The sequence below is a fragment of the Siniperca chuatsi genome, linkage group LG1, assembly GCF_020085105.1.
Source record: "Siniperca chuatsi isolate FFG_IHB_CAS linkage group LG1, ASM2008510v1, whole genome shotgun sequence".
Taxonomy (NCBI): Eukaryota; Metazoa; Chordata; class Actinopteri; order Centrarchiformes; family Sinipercidae; genus Siniperca; species Siniperca chuatsi.
In genome coordinates, this window is record NC_058042.1 from 29,432,088 (window position 1) to 29,452,161 (window position 20,074).

Genomic DNA, 20,074 nt, shown 5'->3' on the forward strand with positions numbered 1-20,074 from the left:
TACACAACAAAATTGGCGTGTTTTGTGAAATGTATTTTGTGAAATGTACTTGTGTTTTTTGAAATATTGTTGTGTTTTCACCCTCAGGGCCACCATAAGTATTCAATTAAACCATAGAAAAGATAATAAAAAATATCTAGGTAAGACAGAGCAGAGTTTATTAAAGGGCCTTGTTAATGTACGCTAGATATGTTACATTATCAGAGGGTTCTGTTCCTACATTGATCTGATTTTTCGACAAACAACTAGGCTGGTGTGTTGTTTTCATTGGTTAGAGATATTGTAATAACTTGTGTGTTCTCTACAATTAAAAACAAAGCTCTTGGCTACAGCTCTTAGGGTAGTTGTAATACAACACACTACTTTTATTGAGAATCATTTAGCGGTTTATAAAATCTCAGAGCTGGTTCAGCATATACTGTATACATGTATATATAGTATCACATCCCAGAATTTATTACAGATGTGAAAATTTCTATTTCAAAGCTAATGCATGTATAAAAAAAACAGGTGTACTTTAAATTAACATGTGTATTCACATCTTGTGATTTTTTTGTTCAAAATTGTTTACATTTTTGTCACTATTTTCAGCATTGTGTTTTACATATCGAATAACGTTAACCCCTGAGTGCATTTTTTGGTCTGGGCTATTTTTCTCATTCTTTGGACAATTGGCTTTTGTGTCACTATCTTCAATTCAAAGCAGAAGAGAGTCCTACTTTTTGCACAAATATTCAACAATCATTGCTCAGTAATTGCATGTTTGTGCTAATGTGTGCATTGTCTATAATTATGTTTTATAGGCACATAAACAGAGAAAAATAACTAGACAACAATCAGTCATTTTGCATTACATTTATTACAGCTCATTTAGGTATATGGGGGTCATGTATTCTGTTGTCTGAACATTTGAAATAATATGGTGAAAGAAACTGAAATCTTTAGCGTTGATTCCATAGGTCACCGTAGCTTTTGATTAATTACAGAAAAAAGAAACAGAAAAAGTAGGAGTTTGTTGTATTTAGCTTCAGTATTGTTAGCAGCCATAGAGCGTGTTGATCATCATGACAATAATAAGTCATTTGCACTGACGTTATTACAGAATATCGAAAGAATATAATAACAGCAACTGAAATCAAAAGTATAGTAGCTTTTAAATTATCACAGCCAACTGGAAAAAAAAGTGAACTTGTCGCATTTGGCATTGACCTCATTTATTTTCCAATTACAACTTTAGATCAGAAGAATTGTTACTAGCAGCCGTAGAGCAGCTTGATCCTCGTGATGTCCCAGTACGACAAGCCCCGCGTCTGGCCGATCTCAACGTTGGGGTTGGGGAAGGGGATGATGGTGTCCCTCCCGTACTGGATGGCGAATGCTGTTCTTCCATAGTGCATGATGGAGGAGTAGTCATAGGGAGTGTTCAGGTTGTTGGTGGGCTGCTTGTAGAAGTTGTAGGCCATCTGCGGGTTGATGTTCTCCCAGTTGATCCAGATGTAGTCGTCGCGGTCGCTCCTGGTCTGTTCGTGCTGGAAGCCCAGAGCGTGGTTCATCTCGTGCTGCATGATGCCAGAGACGAGGCAGCCCTGCCTGTTGAAAGAGAGCACCTGGCTGCCTCCCACTCTCCCCAGAGCGGAGAAACATCCTTCTTTGTTCTCGATGCTTATGTAATCGTGCTCGTTCGTTCGGGGGCGAAGCGGATGCAAGTTTGGCTGTGGAAGACCTGCATGGCTTGGTTGATCATCTGCTTCTCCCGCTGGTGAACTCATTGCTGATGGTGAAGGGGATCATCACCAAGCCATTGGAAGCTTTCCTCCACAGGCAGTTCTGGGACCAGCACATCATGGCGTTTCTGGTTCTGGGAGCCAGCAGGTCTCCTTCCAGCAGGTTCTCGTTGGTGGCATTGTTGGAGGTCAGAATCCTGGTGGTGATGTCGACGGTGTCCTGGACTTCTTCTTTGCTTCCTTCCTCCTGGAGAGGAAGTGCCTGAGAGAGGCCGAGCAGGAGCAGCAGCAGCAGCAGGCTGGCAGACGGAGTCATCTTCGGGTCGGTCTGGAGGTTGTGAAGCTTCTGTGGAGAGCTGCTGTGGAGAGACTCCTTGAAGCTTGATGTTTGACTCTGTTCAGTCCAGGGTCTTTATACTCTCCTCTACAGGTGTGTCTGCAGGAGGATTATGGGTTGGGGTCCACACTGCTAAGCCTAAATATACCACTGAGGGGAGGACTCCACAGACAAACCTACTTTTTAAACATGGTTTGTTATCTCTGGTTATTAGATGGATGAACACAGCTTTACTAAGTGGTTAAATAGGTTGGATTTGTTACGCTAAGCAGTCTATATGGTCTTCAACCAATAAGACCTCACATTAGAGTGTCTTTGTCAAACCAACCTTAATTTAATGTCTCTTCGAAACGTCTTGCTGATATTCGTTCAATACAATTTATCTTTTTGTATAGTTAAAAATTAGGGATCCAAACACATGCATTATTCAGATAGAAAGAGGTCATTTGCTGTGAACAGATATGAACAACATCTTAATATTTGCAGTGATACCCCCCCCATGGATCTGTCACTGGATTGACACTATTTGCTACAAACTCCACACCACTTCTTCTCAGGGTCATAACTCTGTCAAATGATAAACACATACTGCTACAAGCAAAGGAAGTGATGTAAATCCAGCTAAATGTCCATACATCTGTTTATAATAATAGAAAAAAGGTGGTCCTTATGATTTTAGCTCTTGGCTCATGTTTACCATGTTAACAATCATAGTTTAGTGTGTTAGCATGCTAACATTTGCTAATTAGCAACAAACACAAAGTACAGCTGAGGCTGATGGGAATGTCATTAGTTTTGGAGGTATTTGGTCATAAACCAAAGTATTGGAAAAATGTATATTTTGACCTGATGGTGGCTCTAGAGGAAACGTCAGGGATTCACCAAAGGCACTCAGATTCATCTTCTGGGGACCATGAATATCTGCACAAATTTTTGAGCCAATCCATCATGTAGCTATTTAGATATGTTACAGGATAAGGGAAAGCTTTGGCCTGCTGTCGCCAAATGCTTGCTCATTGTGGGATTTGTTGGGTCTCTGTAATTTATATTATAAAGAGTACGGTCTAGACCTGCTCTATAGGAAAAGCGCAATGAGATAACTTCTGTTATCAATTGCCGCTATATAAATAAAATTGAAGTGAATTGAACTGAATTTTGTTGATTGCTGTCTCTTTTTTATCGACACTTCAAACCAACTTCATTTTCATCATAGATTCAGACACAGAGATAGTAGCTTTGCTTTACTCCAATTAAATAATCCATTTATAGCCTCTATTTACAGTGGCCCTGAGGGTCAAAACACAACAACATTTCAGAAAACACAACATTTCACAAAAGACGACATTTCAGACTACACAACAAAATTGGCGTGTTTTGTGAAATGTATTTTGTGAAATGTACTTGTGTTTTTTGAAATATTGTTGTGTTTTCACCCTCAGGGCCACCATAAGTATTCAATTAAACCATAGAAAAGATAATAAAAAATATCTAGGTAAGACAGAGCAGAGTTTATTAAAGGGCCTTGTTAATGTACGCTAGATATGTTACATTATCAGAGGGTTCTGTTCCTACATTGATCTGATTTTTCGACAAACAACTAGGCTGGTGTGTTGTTTTCATTGGTTAGAGATATTGTAATAACTTGTGTGTTCTCTACAGATAAAAACAAAGCTCTTGGCTACAGCTCTTAGGGTAGTTGTAATACAACACACTACTTTTATTGAGAATCATTTAGCGGTTTATAAAATCTCAGAGCTGGTTCAGCATATACTGTATACATGTATATATAGTATCACATCCCAGAATTTATTACAGATGTGAAAATTTCTATTTCAAAGCTAATGCATGTATAAAAAAAACAGGTGTACTTTAAATTAACATGTGTATTCACATCTTGTGATTTTTTTCTTCATAATTGTTTATATTTTTGTCACTATTTTCAGCATTGTGTTTTACATATCGAATAACGTTAACCCCTGAGTGCATTTTTTGGTCTGGGCTATTTTTCTCATTCTTTGGACAATTGGCTTTTGTGTCACGATCTTCAATTCAAAGCAGAAGAGAGTCCTACTTTTTGCACAAATATTCAACAATCATTGCTCAGTAATTGCATGTTTGTGCTAATGTGTGCATTGTCTATAATTATGTTTTATAGGCACATAAACAGAGAAAAATAACTAGACAACAATCAGTCATTTTGCATTACATTTATTACAGCTCATTTAGGTATATGGGGGTCATGTATTCTGTTGTCTGAACATTTGAAATAATATGGTGAAAGAAACTGAAATCTTTAGCGTTGATTCCATAGGTCACCGTAGCTTTTGATTAATTACAGAAAAAAGAAACAGAAAAAGTAGGAGTTTGTTGTATTTAGCTTCAGTATTGTTAGCAGCCATAGAGCGTGTTGATCATCATGACAATAATAAGTCATTTGCACTGACGTTATTACAGAATATCGAAAGAATATAATAACAGCAACTGAAATCAAAAGTATAGTAGCTTTTAAATTATCACAGCCAACTGGAAAAAAAAGTGAACTTGTCGCATTTGGCATTGACCTCATTTATTTTCCAATTACAACTTTAGATCAGAAGAATTGTTACTAGCAGCCGTGAGAGCAGCTTGATCCTCGTGATGTCCCAGTACGACAAGCCCCGCGTCTGGCCGATCTCAACGTTGGGGTTGGGGAAGGGGATGATGGTGTCCCTCCCGTACTGGATGGCGAATGCTGTTCTTCCATAGTGCATGATGGAGGAGTAGTCATAGGGAGTGTTCAGGTTGTTGGTGGGCTGCTTGTAGAAGTTGTAGGCCATCTGCGGGTTGATGTTCTCCCAGTTGATCCAGATGTAGTCGTCGCGGTCGCTCCCTGGTCTGTTCGTGCTGGAAGCCCAGAGCGTGGTTCATCTCGTGCTGCATGATGCCAGAGACGAGGCAGCCCTGCCTGTTGAAAGAGAGCACCTGGCTGCCTCCCACTCTCCCCAGAGCGGAGAAACATCCTTCTTTGTTCTCGATGCTTATGTAATCGTACTCGTTCGTTCGGGGGACGAAGCGGATGCAAGTTTGGCTGTGGAAGACCTGCATGGCTTGGTTGATCATCTGCTTCTCCCCGCTGGTGAACTCATTGCTGATGGTGAAGGGGATCATCACCAAGCCATTGGAAGCTTTCCTCCACAGGCAGTTCTGGGACCAGCACATCATGGCGTTTCTGGTTCTGGGAGCCAGCAGGTCTCCTTCCAGCAGGTTCTCGTTGGTGGCATTGTTGGAGGTCAGAATCCTGGTGGTGATGTCGACGGTGTCCTGGACTTCTTCTTTGCTTCCTTCCTCCTGGAGAGGAAGTGCCTGAGAGAGGCCGAGCAGGAGCAGCAGCAGCAGCAGGCTGGCAGACGGAGTCATCTTCAGGTCGGTCTGGAGGTTGTGAAGCTTCTGTGGAGAGCTGCTGTGGAGAGACTCCTTGAAGCTTGATGTTTGACTCTGTTCAGTCCAGGGTCTTTATACTCTCCTCTACAGGTGTGTCTGCAGGAGGATTATGGGTTGGGGTCCACACTGCTAAGCCTAAATATACCACTGAGGGGAGGACTCCACAGACAAACCTACTTTTTAAACATGGTTTGTTATCTCTGGTTATTAGATGGATGAACACAGCTTTACTAAGTGGTTAAATAGGTTGGATTTGTTACGCTAAGCAGTCTATATGGTCTTCAACCAATAAGACCTCACATTAGAGTGTCTTAGTCAAACCAACCTTAATTTAAGCAGAGTAATGTTTATGTCTCTTTGAAACGTCTTGCTGATATTTGTTCAATACAATTTATCTGTTTGTATAGTTAAAAAGTAGGGATTCAAGCACATGCATTATTCAGATAAGAACAGATAATTTGCTTTGAACAGATATGAACAACATCTTAATATTTGCAGTGATACCCCCCCCCCATGGATCTGTCACTGGATTGACACTATTTGCTACAAACTTCACACCACTTCTTCTCAGGGTCATAACTCTGTCAAATGATAAACACACACTGCTACAAGCAAGGGAAGTGATGTAAATCGAGCTAAACATCCATACATCCATTTAGAATGATAGAAAAAAGGTGGTCCTTATGCTCTTGGCTCAATTCAATTCAATTCAATTTATTTTTATATATAGCGCCAATTCATAACAGAAGTTTTCTCATTGCACATTTTCTATAGTGCAGGTCTAGACTGTACTCTATATAATATTATTTACAGAGACCCAACAAATCCCATGTTAACAATCATAGTTTAGCGTTTTAGCATACTAACATTAGCTAATTAGCAATAAACTCAAAGTACAACTGAGGCTGATGCGAATGTCATTAGGTTTGGAGGTTTTTGTTCATAAACTAAAGCATTGGAAAATCAATATTTTGACCTGATGGTGGCTCTAGCCTTTGTGTTGTCTCCCCCGTAAACCATGCATCTTCTGTCCCCCCGGGGCAAAATTTATCCAGTCTGGTTTGCCTATTTTGAAAGCATCCAATTCTGTGTTACACCTTCTTAGACAACTTCATTCCATCTCATCACCAACTAATTTTACACTTCATTTTGGAATTTATGGACAATAAACCTCATTTACATGGAATTCTACCACTCATTTTTGAGTCAAATAAGCAGAAATGATTAGTTATTTTGGATTATCACAGACTGGTATATGTCAAAATATCCCCAGGTCAAAATTTGATCCCATTTTATTCACAAATAACAGAGCAAGCAATAAGCAAAACAATTTCATTTACATAGAAAAGTCAACATTTATTTCTATAACTTAAAACTTTAGTTTCAGCATTTCAGAACTTCAGAACAATTTCTGTTCATTTGGATAATGAATTCAAAAACAGAGAAAAACACTGTATGTGTGTGCATGTGTGTTTGTGCGTGCATGTGCGAGTGTGTGTCTCTGTGTGAATGTGCCTTCATTTGCATGAGAGGCAGTGTTTGGTGATAATGGCGTATTTTTTGCAAATGTTTGCCTTGCATTTCTGGCACCTTATGCTGGTTTTGAGATCACTCTTGCCAGGGCAGAATTGGCACCTCTTCCTTGTGGCTGATTGTTCAGGAGGAGCAGCTGGGTCAGTAGGAGCTGCCGCAGAGGTAGAGGGTGCATCCTTCTGGACATCCACAACCAAGCTGGCAGAGGCTGGCATGTGGGGAAGAACCTGGCGTCTTTTGATGAGAGGCGTCACCAGTTCTCTCCCAAGCTCCTCAAGGAACAGCCTCCTCCTGCGGCACTTCTCCTGATTGTATGCCGTGTTGATTTCAGTCCACAGTACAAATGAATTGTAGGCAGACACGTCAAGTATGTTATAAAAGACCACCAGGGGCCAACGGGCTGTCTTTCTCTTACATGTGTACACACTTGCAACAAAAGAAACAAACAATAAATATTCAAAGTTGACACTATACTATATTGTCATGCACAAAAATGCAATGCATTGGCCTTTGCATGAATGCCAATAAATATTGCATGAAAAAAGTGCAATACCTTGTCGAGTTTGTTCACTCCCCTTTATTGTGGTTGTAGTCCAAGATGACTTGGGGCTTTTTGTCTTCGTTGGCGCTGACAGCAGTATCCCGATGAAGAGTGCTTGTCAGAAGCACATTTCTTCCCTTTTCGGGACAATAGGACACAAGAGTGTGTGTCTCAGAGAAAGCAAACTTGGCAGAATATCGAGCCCTGTCTCTTGTGTCTCAGGTGGAAGCTCAGGTTTATTCTTCCTTATTGTTCCCACCATGGACAGCTTTCTCTTGAGCAACTCCTGGCAAAGGGCATATGATGTAAAGAAAGTGTCACATGTGATGGTTTGTCCCTGGAGACCTTCTGCCATCTCAAGAACCACACGGTTGGCCTGTTTTTTTTTCTGGATGTCCATCAGCAGGTTTGCCAGTGTATACTTGCATGTTGTATGCGTAGCTGGTCCTGGCATCGCATGCTGCCCAGATCTTTATGCCATATTTCCCAGGTTTACTAGGCATGTATTGCTTGAAGGCACAACAACCTCTGAAGGGGACCAGGTGCTTATCCACAGTCACATCAGCTCCTGGATTATACATCAGCTACAGGTGACACACCCACTGGTCCCATAAGTCACGTGCATGGCGTGCTGGTCTTGTAACCCAGTCATCAAACCAAATTACCCTTGAGATGATATGGAACATCTTGAGGGGCACTGTAGCCCGAAAAATTGCTTGACCAAACTGGGCATGCCATAAACTGGCAGTGGCTTCTTTACTGGATCAGTGTACCCCAGCGAGAATCAAGAGACCCAAGTATGCCTGCAGATCTGTTCGATCCATCTCACTCCACTTGTTGCTGTACACACGACGCCCCTCCATGTTTGTCATGTCCAGCACTATCTTTTCACTTTGTTCTGGCAGAAACAGCTGAAAAGTGGATGTTATGTCATCAATGTGAGACACTGCGTACCCCTGGGGCTCCTCTCTCTCCGCACCCAACATGCGATGTCTGTCACTAGGAGGGAAGGAAGACTACAGCAACCTTCCATCTTTGATTGGAAACCAATTTCCATCTGAGGTTCCTCTTCCTCATCACTTGATTCTTCCTCATCCGTTGAAGCATAATCCTTATCTTCTGTTGTCCTCTTCCTCTGATACATCCTCTTCTTCATCTGCAGATTCCTCCTGGTCTCTCTCCTCCTCAGCAGGTTCCAAATTAATTCAAGAGCCTCTGACACAGTAAAGCGCCTCTTCATCGTGCTGTCTCAGACTAAAATGGCTAAAAGGCTTCAGAAGCTCAGACTTTATAAGCTTTTGGTGTTGTTTTGAAAGGCAGATCAAAGGTGTGATAAGAACACATTTACAGAAATGTACTGTAGCTCTGAAGTTTGTGTGTGTGTATGTGTGTGTGCATGCATGTGTCTGCACGCATGTGTTCACCTGCTGGAAAGCAAAATAGTATGACCTATTGACCCTTTGCACCACTGGGTCAAAATTGACCAGGGAAGCCCACATATGTTATGAATTTGAATAAAACACCCGCAATTCAATGAAAGTAGTGATCTTTTATTTTATTTGCGAAGAGCATAGTGTGGAACCATCCATGTTATTTTGGTGCAATTAGATGAAAGAAAACCATATTTGTGATATAAAAACATTTGAAAACGGGTCAAATTTGACCCGAGGACAACAGGAAGGCTAGAGGAAAAGTCAGAGGATCACCAAACGCACTCAGATTCATCTTTTGGGGACCATGAATATCTGCGCAAAACTTTGAGCCAATCCATCATGTAGGTTTTTAGATATGTTACAGGATAAGGGAAAGCTTTGGCCTGCTGGTGGAGCTACAGGAAAGGTAATGGAATCACCACAGTCATTAGAGTTCATTCTCTTGGGTACCATTAATGTCTGGAAAAACAAAATCACAGGGTTTAAATTTTTTGGGAAAATGTCAAGCTTAGCTTTGTGCCTCAAATATAATGGTTATACATGAGAGGACCAGTGTGCAGGATAAAGCTTGACTGTTGTTACACAGGTGTCATTTTTACCTCATGATCTGATACTGAAGCCCGTACCCTGTGTGACTTGACAGTAGACGGGAAAATGACAAGCTGAAGTTAGGAGCAGTCTCCAAAGTGCATGTATAATTGCCAAGAAAGGTTTTGTCAATAGCTGTCTCTTTTTTATCGACACTTCAAACCAACTTTATTTTCATCATAGTTTCAGACACAGAGATAGTAACTTTGCTTTACCCCAATTAAATAATCCATTTATAGCCTCTATTTACAGTGGCCCTGAGGGTGAAAACACAACAACATTTCACAAAACACAACATTTCAAAACACAACAAAATTGTCGTGTTTTGTGAAATGTACTTGTGTTTTTTGAAATATTGTTGTGTTTTCACCCTCAGGGCCACCATAAGTATTCAATTAAACCATTGAAAAGATAATAAAAAATATCTAGGTAAGACAGAGCAGAGTTTATTAAAGAGCCTTGTTAATGTACGTTAGATATGTTACATTATCAGAGGGTTCTGTTCCTACATTGATCTGATTTTTCGACAAACAACTAGGCTGGCGTGTTGTTTTCATTGGTTAGAGATATTGTAATAACTTGTGTGTTCTCTACAGATAAAAACAAAGCTCTTGGCTACAGCTCTTAGGGTAGTTGTAATACAACACACTACTTTTATTGAGAATCATTTAGCGGTTTATAAAATCTCAGAGCTGGTTCAGCATATACTGTATACATGAATATATAGTATCACATCCCAGAATTTATTACAGATGTGAAAATTTCTATTTCAAAGCTAATGCATATATAAAAAAACAAGTGTACTTTAAATTAGCATGTGTATTCACATCTTGTGATTTTTTTCTTCAGAATTGTTTACATTTTTGTCACTATTTTCAGCATTATGTTTTACATATCGAATAACGTTAACCCCTGAGTGCATTTGTTGCTATTTTTCTCATTCTTTGGACAATTGGCTTTTGTGTCACGATCTTCAATTCAAAGCAGAAGAGAGTCCTACTTTTTGCACAAATATTCAACAATCATTGCGTAATCAGTCTGATTGCTCAGTAATTGCATGTTTGTGCTAATGTGTGCATTGTCTATAATTATGTTTTATAGGCACATAAACAGAGAAAAATAACTAGACAACAATCAGTCATTTTGCATTACATTTATTACAGCTCATTTAGGTATGTGGGGGTCATGTATTCTGTTGTCTGAACATTTTAAATAATATGGTGAAAGAAACTGAAAGCTTTAGCGTTGATTCCATAGGTCACTGTAGCTTTTGATTAATTACAGAAAAAAGAAACAGAAAAAGTAGGAATTTGTTGTATTTAGCTTCAGTATTGTTAGCAGCCATAGAGCGTGTTGATCATCATGACAATAATAAGTCATTTGCACTGACGTTATTACAGAATATCGAAAGAATATAATAACAGCAACTGAAATCAAAAGTATAGTAGCTTTTAAATTATTACAGCCAACTGGAAAAAAAGTGAACTTGTTGCATTTGGCATTGACCTCATTTATTTTCCAATTACAACTTTAGATCAGAAGAATGGTTATTAGCAGCCGTAGAGCAGCTTGATCCTCGTGATGTCCCAGTAGGACAAGCCCTGCCTCTGGCCGATCTCGACGCGTTGGGGTTGGGGATGGGGTCATGGAGTCCCTCCCGGACTGGATGGAGAAGGCTGTTTTTCCATAGTGCATGATGGAGGAGTAGTCATAGGGAGTGTTCAGGTTGTTGGTGGCCTGCTTGTAGAAGTTGTAGGCCATCTGCGGGTTGATGTTCTCCCAGTTGATCCTGACGTAGCTGTCGCGGTCGCTCCTGGTCTGTTCGTGCTGGAAGCCCAGAGCGTGGTTCATCTCGTGCTGCATGATGCCGGAGACGAAGCAGCCCTGCCTGTTGAGAGAGAGCACCTGGCTGCCTCCCTCTCTGCCCAGAGCTGAGAAACATCCTTCTCTGTTCTCAATGCTTATGTAATCGTACTCGTTCTTTCGGGGGACGAAGCGGATGCAAGTTTTGCTGTGGAAGGCCTGCATGGCTTGGTTGATCATCTGCTTCTCCCCGCTGGTGAACTCATTGCTGATGGTGAAGGGGATCATCACCAAGCCATTGGAAGCTTTCCTCCACAGGCAGTTCTGGGACCAGCACATCATGGCGTTTCTGGTTCTGGGAGCCAGCAGGTCTCCTTCCAGCAGGTTCTCGTTGGTGGCATTGTTGGAGGTCAGAATCCTGGTGGTGATGTCGACGGTGTCCTGGACTTCTTCTTTGCTTCCTTCCTCCTGGAGAGGAAGTGCCTGAGAGAGACCGAGCAGGAGCAGCAGCAGCAGGCTGGCAGAGGGAGTCATCTTCAGGGTCGGTCTGGAGGTTGTGAAGCTTCTGTGGAGAGCTGCTGTGGAGAGACTCCTTGAAGCTTGATGTTTGACTCTGTTCAGTCCATGGTCTTTATACTCTCCGCTACAGGTGTGTCTGCAGGAGGATTATGGGTTGGGGTCCACACTGCTAAGCCTAAATAAACCACTGAGGGGAGGACTCCACACACAAACCTACTTTTTAAACATGGTTTGTTATCTCTGGTTATTAGATGGATGAACACAGCTTTACTAAGTGGTTAAATAGGTTGGATTTGTTACGCTAAGCAGTCTATATGGTCTTCAACCAATAAGACCTCACATTAGAGTGTCTTTGTCAAACCAACCTTAATTTAAGCAGAGTAATGTTTATGTCTCTTCAAAACGTCTTGCTGATATTTGTTCAATACAATTTATCTGTTTGTATAGTTAAAAAGTAGGGATTCAAGCACATGCATTATTCAGATAGAAAAAGATCATTTGCTGTGAACAGATATGAACAACATCTTAATATTTGCAGTGATATTCCCCCCCATGGATCTGTCACTGGATTGACACTATTTGCTACAAACTTCACATCACTTCTTGTCAGGGTCATAACTCTGTCAAATGATAAACACACACTGCTTGTATACAAGCAAGGGAAGTGATGTAAATCGAGCTAAATGTCCATACATCCTTTTACAATGATAGAAAAAGGTGGTCCTTATGACTTCAGCTCTTGGCTCATGTTTACCATGTTAACAATCATAGTTTAGTGTGTTAGCATGCAACAAACACAAAGTACAGCTGCGGCTGATGGGAATGTCATTAGTTTTGGAGGTATTTGGTCATAAACCAAAGTATTGGAAAAATGTATATTTTGACCTGATGGTGGCTCTAGAGGAAACGTCAGGGATTCACCAAAGGCACTCAGATTCATCTTCTGGGGACCATGAATATCTGCACAAATGTTTTTGCCAATCCATCATGTAGATGTTTAGATATGTTACAGGATAAGGGAAAGCTTTGGCCTGCTGGTGGAGCTACAGGAAAGGTAATGGAATCACCACAGTCATTAGAGTTCATTCTCTTGGGTACCATTAATGTCTGGAAAAACAAAATCACAGGGTTTAAATTTTTTGGGAAAATGTCAAGCTTAGCTTTGTGCCTCAAATATAATGGTTATACATGAGAGGACCAGTGTGCAGGATAAAGCTTGACTGTTGTTACACAGGTGTCATTTTTACCTCATGATCTGATACTGAAGCCCGTACCTTGTGTGACTTGACAGTAGACAGGAAAAAGACAAGCTGAAGTTAGGAGCAGTTTCCAAAGTGCATGTTTAATTGCCAAGAGAGCTTTTGTCAATAGCTGTCTCTTTTTATTGTCACTTCAAACCAACGTTTTTCAACTTATTTTCATCATAGATTCAGACACAGAGATAGTAGCTTTGCTTTACCCCAATTAAATAATCCATTTATAGCCACTATTTACAGTGGCCCTGAGGGTCAAAACACAACAACATTTCACAAAACACAACAACATTTCACAAAACAACATTTCACAAAAACACGACATTTCAGGAAATGTGTGAAATGTTATGTTCTGTGACATGTTGTGTTTTGTTAATTTTTGTTTTGTAAAATGTATTTTGTGAAATTTTTGTGTTTTGTGAAATGTTTTCTGAAATGTCCTTGTGTTTTCTGAAATTTCGTTGTGTTTTCACCCTCAGGGCCACCATAAATATTCAATTAAACTATCAAAAATGACAATAAAAAATATCTAGGTAAGACAGAGCAGTGTTTATTAATGGGCCTTGTTAATGTACGTTAGATATATTACATTATCAGAGGGTTCTGTACCTACATTGATCTGATTTTTTCAACAAACAACTCGGCTGGTGTGTTGTTTTCATTGGTTAGAGATATTGTAAAAACTTGTGTTCTCTGCAGTTAAAAACAAAGCTCTTGGCTACAGCTCTTCGGGTAGTTGTAATACAACCCACTACTTTTATTGAGAATCATTTAGCGGTTTATAAAATCTCAGAGCTGGTTCAACATATACTGTATACATGTATATATAGTATCACATCCCAGAATTTATAACAGATGTGAAAATTTCAATAAACCTCTGGGGGGAGGACTCCACAGTCAAACCTACTTTTAAAACATGGTTTGTTATTACAGGTTTTTAGATAGGACATGTTTTTGTTTTTGTTTTTTTTTTGAATATTTTATCTTAGAGTTTTTTCCAGAAATAAACACAGAACAGACAACCAGCACTGTCTCGGACCACACACACAATAAATAAATAAATAAATAAAAAAACAAGTAAAAAATTAAATGAATAAAATAAAAATAATAAAAAAATAAAATAAAATAAATAAATAAGTAAATAAAATTATAATAATAAGTGTTCAGTTCAGCAGCCAGAAATACTACAGTGAAAACCTGCTAGACAGTCAGTCTAGGTCCCCAGCATTAGCCTGAGAGGAGCCACTAGGGGCTGATTGAGTAGTTGACTTGTCCAAATGGTCCAAGAATAAGCCCCAAACAGCGGAAAATTTTTCAATGGAATTAGTTCTCAAGAATCTGAGTCTTTCCATTTGAATAAGAGAGATCATATCCGTAATCCAAGTCCGAAAGGAAGGGGGTGAAGGTGACTTCCAGTTCTTCAGCACAAGTTTCTTAGCCACAATCATACCCAGGGTTAGAGATTGCTGTATTGCCCCCGGGAGACAGGAGGTGCGCTGTGAAAAACCAAAAATTGCAAGTTCTGCAACAGGTGGAAGAGGCCTATTGTAAGCCTTGGAATACCAGTCAAATATGCTTGACCAAAATCCAGACAATAAGGGGCAAAACCAGAGAGCATGAGAAGTTGTATCCTCTGCCACCTTGCACCGGTCACACATTGGAGAAACAGAGGGGAAAATTTTATGCAGTTTGGTTTTAGTATAATGCAAACGGTGAACAACCTTGAATTGGATCAGTTGGTGTCTGCTGTTTACTGAGCAGACCTGTATCATAGCCTGACACTTATCCCACATATCATCAGAAAGTTCAACTCCCAGGTCTTCCTCCCAGGCTGCTTTAAATCTCTCAGTAGGAGCTGCAACAAGTAAGCTTTCGAATAAACAAACAAATTTGGAAATAAGATGTCTAGAGTCAGGAGGGTTCAGAAAAACATCGAAAAACACGTGTTTTTCAGGAAGTTGTTCGAAATTACACATTTTTGACTTGACATAATGCCTAATTTGTAGATAACGAAAGAAGTGTGCATGAGGCAAATCAAATTTCTCTCTTAACTGACTAAAGGATGCAAACCTTCCCTCAACATAAAGGTCCCTGATGGACTCTAAGCCCTTCTCTCTCCAGACAAAGAAAGTTCCATCAGTCCAGGGGGGTAAAAAAGAATGATTATAACAAATTGTTGTATAAACAGAGGTCTCTGGTAGGGACAAGACTTTTCTCACCTGATTTAAAATTCTTACTGAATTTTTTAACACAAAGCTTAACTTATTCATCACTGGAGGCCTTTCAAACTTAGAGAACAGCATGGCCGCTAAGGAAGTGCCAACAGCCAGGTTAGACTCCATTTGTACCCACAAGGGGATGTCAGTTGTCAAATTAGCCGGTGCCCCCTTCACCCAATCCATTAAAGCCCTAATATTGGCGGCCCAGTAATAATGCTTGAATACTGGCATACCCAGACCGCCTGCAGACTTGGGTTTCTGCAGATGCATTTTAGAGATTCTGTGTGTCTTATAGTTCCAAACATAAGAAAGGATTATAGAATCCAATTCCTTGAAGAAAGCAGAAGTAAGAAAAACAGGGAGATTCTGACAAAGATATAGGAATCTGGGAAGAGAAACCATTTTTATTGAATTTATACGCCCAATCATGGACAAGGGTAGAATTTTCCAACTTCCTATACTGTTTTTAAGTTTTGAAAGAAACTCAGCAAAGTTCAACTTAAATAATAATTTTGAATTTTTGGGGATCGTCAAGCCGAGATTCACAAGTGATCCCTGGTTATCTTAAATGGAATATTCTCCAAAAACCCAGATCTATAAGTATCAGAAAGAGGCATAAAGTTACTCTTTGATAAATTGATTGTATACCCTGATAGTCTCCCAAAAGAAATAATTAAATCTAAGAGAATGGGAACTGATCTTTCGGAATTCTGCAAATACAGTATTACATCGTCTGCATTCAGACTAATAAGAACTTTCTTGCCTCCCACTTCGAGACCTGTGATGCCTGTATGACGCCTTATACTTAGGGCAAGAGGTTCTATCGCAATGGCAAAAAGGGCGGGTGAAAGGGGGCACCCCTGTTGCACTGAGCGTTGTAAAGGAAACTCAAGCGACCTGTCTGCATTAGTTAAAACTGAACACTTTGGTCTGGCATATATTATTTTGACCCATGACACAAATGTCTCGCCAAACCCAAACTTTTGCAGTGATCTAAACATGTAAGGCCACTCAACCTGGTCAAAAGCTTTCTGCGCATCCAAGGACAGAATTGCTGCTCCATTAACTTTCGAGTGATCAGCATATATTGTGTTGAGGAGGCGACGCACATTTAAAAAAGAGAATCTGCCAGGGATAAACCCAGTCTGGTCAGGATGAATGATGGAGGGTAAATGTTTGTTAAGCCGAATAGCCAAAGCTTTAGTAATTACTTTCCTATCAAAATTCTGGAGCGCAATTGGTCTATAGCTAGCCGGATCGGTTTCATCTTTATTTTTCTTTAAAATGAGAGATATATTCGCTTCGTACAATGTGTTAGGTAAAACGTTATCTTTTTTAGAATTAATTATCATTCTGAGGAGGAGTGGGGCGAGAATATCACAAAATCTTTTAAAAAATTCAGAACTAAATCCGTCTGGCCCCGCAGCCTTCCCATTTGGAAATGACTTAATGGTGGAGACTATCTCCTCCAAAGTAAAATCAGAGTCGAGGTCAGCCCTAGCGACGTCACCAAGTTTAGGTAATTCAAGAGAGTCAAAAAAATTTGTTAAATCGGAATGAGTGGCTGTACTGTTGGAGGTATAGAGTTCACTATAAAAATCTTTAAAACAGGCATTAATGTCCTTGGGGTTAGTTAACAGCGTGCCATCCTTAGATTTGATGCAGTAAATTGACCTGGAAGCTTGAGCCCCTTTAAGTTGTTGCGCCAAGAGCTTATCGGGCTTATCCCCGTTCAAATGCCTCTGCCTCATTTTCAAAAAAAGCTTGTTCATTTGACCACCAAGAATGCAGCTATACTCATACTTAAGCTTCATTAACTTATTGTAGTCGTTAGATGAATTTGACACCTGATACGCCAGTTCAAAAGTAGGAAGAACGCTTTGTATCTCTAAAAGTCTTTTTTCTCTTTCTTTCTTGGCAGCGGATTCGTAAGAAATAATATGCCCACGCGTAACCACCTTCAACGTCTCCCAGAGTGTAGAATCTGACACCTCCCCATTGTCGTTAAACTCCAGAAACTCTTTCAACTTGACGGTAATATATTCTATGAATTTACTGTCAGTGAGCAGAGATGGATTGAAACGCCAGGAATAAGACCGCTTAGGGAGAGATAGGTCGATGGACATAGTAAGGGGACTGTGATCGGAAATCAAAATGCTGTGGTACCTGGTATCAATAACATGCGAGATTAACTGAGAATCAACCAAAAAATAATCTATTCTACTATAAGATTTGTGGACATGCGAATAGTAAGAATAATCTCTGTCTACAGGGTGCTGAATTCTCCAAATGTCCACTAAGTTTCTGCAATTAAGCAAATTATTTAAAACTTGCACTGATGCAATTCCAGGGGGTGGACGAGTGGACAATCTGTCTAAGTAAGGGTCTAGATAACAATTTAAGTCTCCCCCGATTATTATATTAGAGTTATTACCATCAGGAAGTAAGTCAAAAACCTTTTTGTAAAAATTAGGATCATCAGTGTTTGGGCCGTAGATATTTAGGAAAGTCAATGGGAAAGAATTTATGGTACCAGAAACAATGATGTATCTGCCATAAGGATCAGTAATCATAGAAGAGAATTGAAATGGAATATTTTTCCGAAAGAGAATGGCCACACCGCGGGCGTGAGAAGTGTATGGCGATTGATAAACTTGAGATATCCAACTGCAACGCAATCTACGCTGCTCAGTAGCTTTAATATGGGTCTCTTGTAGAAAAATCACATCCGCAGATAATGATTTAAGGTGCCTAAATACTTTTTCTCTCTTTATAGCATGTCCTAGCCCCTTAACATTCCAAGAGACTAATGTCACATTCATGTGTGGCATGAATGAATGGCATTCAGTGCAGTGAGGAAAACTGCAAAGAACGGTACATAGGCGAAACCAAACAGCCACTTCACAAAAGACTTTATCGGCACAGACAACACGCTAACTCAGGATTACAGAGCGCCGTGCATTTGCATTTAAAAGCTACAAACCACACATTTGAAGACAGCGAGGTGGAGATTCTTAGTAGAGAGAAGAGTTGGTTTGAACGGGGCGTCAAGGAAGCCATTTTTGTGAAGAAAGAGAACCCCTCTTTGAACAGAAATGGTGGTCTGAGATTTAATCTGCCCAAAGTCTATCAGAGTGTATTATCACCTTGGTCACGCCTATCACATGCTAATCAGGCACTTAACAGTGATGAAGTAGATGCAGCCAGAGAACAATAGGCCTGATTACTGATCACTGGGCCATCTTGAAACTATTAGGTCAGTTTCAGGTGAAACTAGCTATTAACAGATACTCAGGCAGATTCCCTCCTGAGGGCAGGGTTTATGTAACTCAGATTAGCTTAAATTTCCAGTTCCCGTCCAATTTTTTCACAATTGAGAATGACTTCCGGATTGGAGCCGAAACGTCTTGATTCTGAAAACAGTGTCCAGATGACTACGACTGAAACCTTTTCTACGATAGAACACTCCTGGACGAATGAGGGACTACACAGTCTCACAGCTTTAACAATTATTTTGTGTCAATCCCTTGACACGAAAGTCGAAGTTCATAGAGCCACTGTTTTGTGCAGATTTTCAACAATCATTGACAAATCAATCACAGAAAAGATATATAATATACAGTAGGCCTATATATTAGGATATTTTCAACCTGTCCCTCACCCAAGCAGCTGTGCCAGCATGCTTTAAATCCACCTCCATTGTGCCACTGCCGAAACACTCTAGTCCAACGTGCCTGAACATTGGACTTCCATCCACATTGAACCCATACCAGTTAGCCTACTGCAGCAATAGGAGCACAGAGGATGCAGTGTCCATGGCACTGCACTCTGTACTCACACACTAGGACAAGTGTTGCATTCAACACTGTCATCCCTTCCAAGTTAGCGCAGGTGCATGCGCTGAAAGTGCGCATGCGCCAGCCAGCATGCTGCCTGTTGCCGTAGCTCCGTCTCGTCGTCTTACTTTTTCCAACTTTTAGCTTTCCTTTTTCTTCCAAACTTGAGTAACTTGAGTAGCTCTTTACGAAAATGAGAGTAGAAAGTGTTTTAGTACTTTTTTTCGCCGTGGAACTTCTTCTCTTGCTACTCGTTCAGGGCACCGCTGCAGATCAGCTGTTTGGCCACATTGTTTACACCAGGGAACAGCTGATCGCGCTGAAGCCGAGCGGCATGGCGCCCAGGACAACCGATGTCCCCACTGTGATCTGGAGGAGGACACACTGAGGATGTAGAGGTGGAACGAAGCGGCGAGGGAAGAGAGAGGGGTGCAGACAAAAGAGACTTAAGAACAAGAGATTTAAGCCGTGTCTGCCTTCTCTCGTCATGGGCAACGTGAGATCACTGGCGAATAAAATGGACGAGCTAACGGCGTTAGCCTGGAGTCAGACACTCAAAAAAGGCTGCAGGCCCCGATGGAGTTAACCCCGGGGTGCTAAAAGCCTGTTCCCCCCAGCTATGTGGAGTCTTTCAACATGTCTTCAACCTGAGCCTGAGTCTTCAAAGCGTCCCTGTTCTGTGGAAGACATCTTGCCTCATTCCTGTGCCGAAGACGCCGTGTCCCAGTGGCTCCAAGGACTACAGACCGGTGGCACTGACCTCCCACATAATAAAGTCCCTGGAGAGACTGGTGCTGGAACAGCTGCGGCCCATGGTCAGACCCCTCCTAGACCCCCTTCAGTTCGCCTACCAGCCCCGGATGGAAGT

General features: G+C 40.8%; 3 pseudogenes; all 3 read right to left on the reverse strand.

The window, feature by feature from the left end:
• Positions 1 to 840: 840 nt before the first annotated feature.
• LOC122876863 lies at positions 841 to 2,123 on the reverse strand (annotated as a pseudogene).
• Positions 2,124 to 4,253: 2,130 nt separating this feature from the next.
• Positions 4,254 to 5,536, reverse strand: LOC122876855 (annotated as a pseudogene).
• A 5,178-nt stretch (positions 5,537 to 10,714) lies between these two features.
• On the reverse strand, positions 10,715 to 12,001 carry LOC122879970 (annotated as a pseudogene).
• Between the last annotated feature and the right edge of the window lie 8,073 nt (positions 12,002 to 20,074).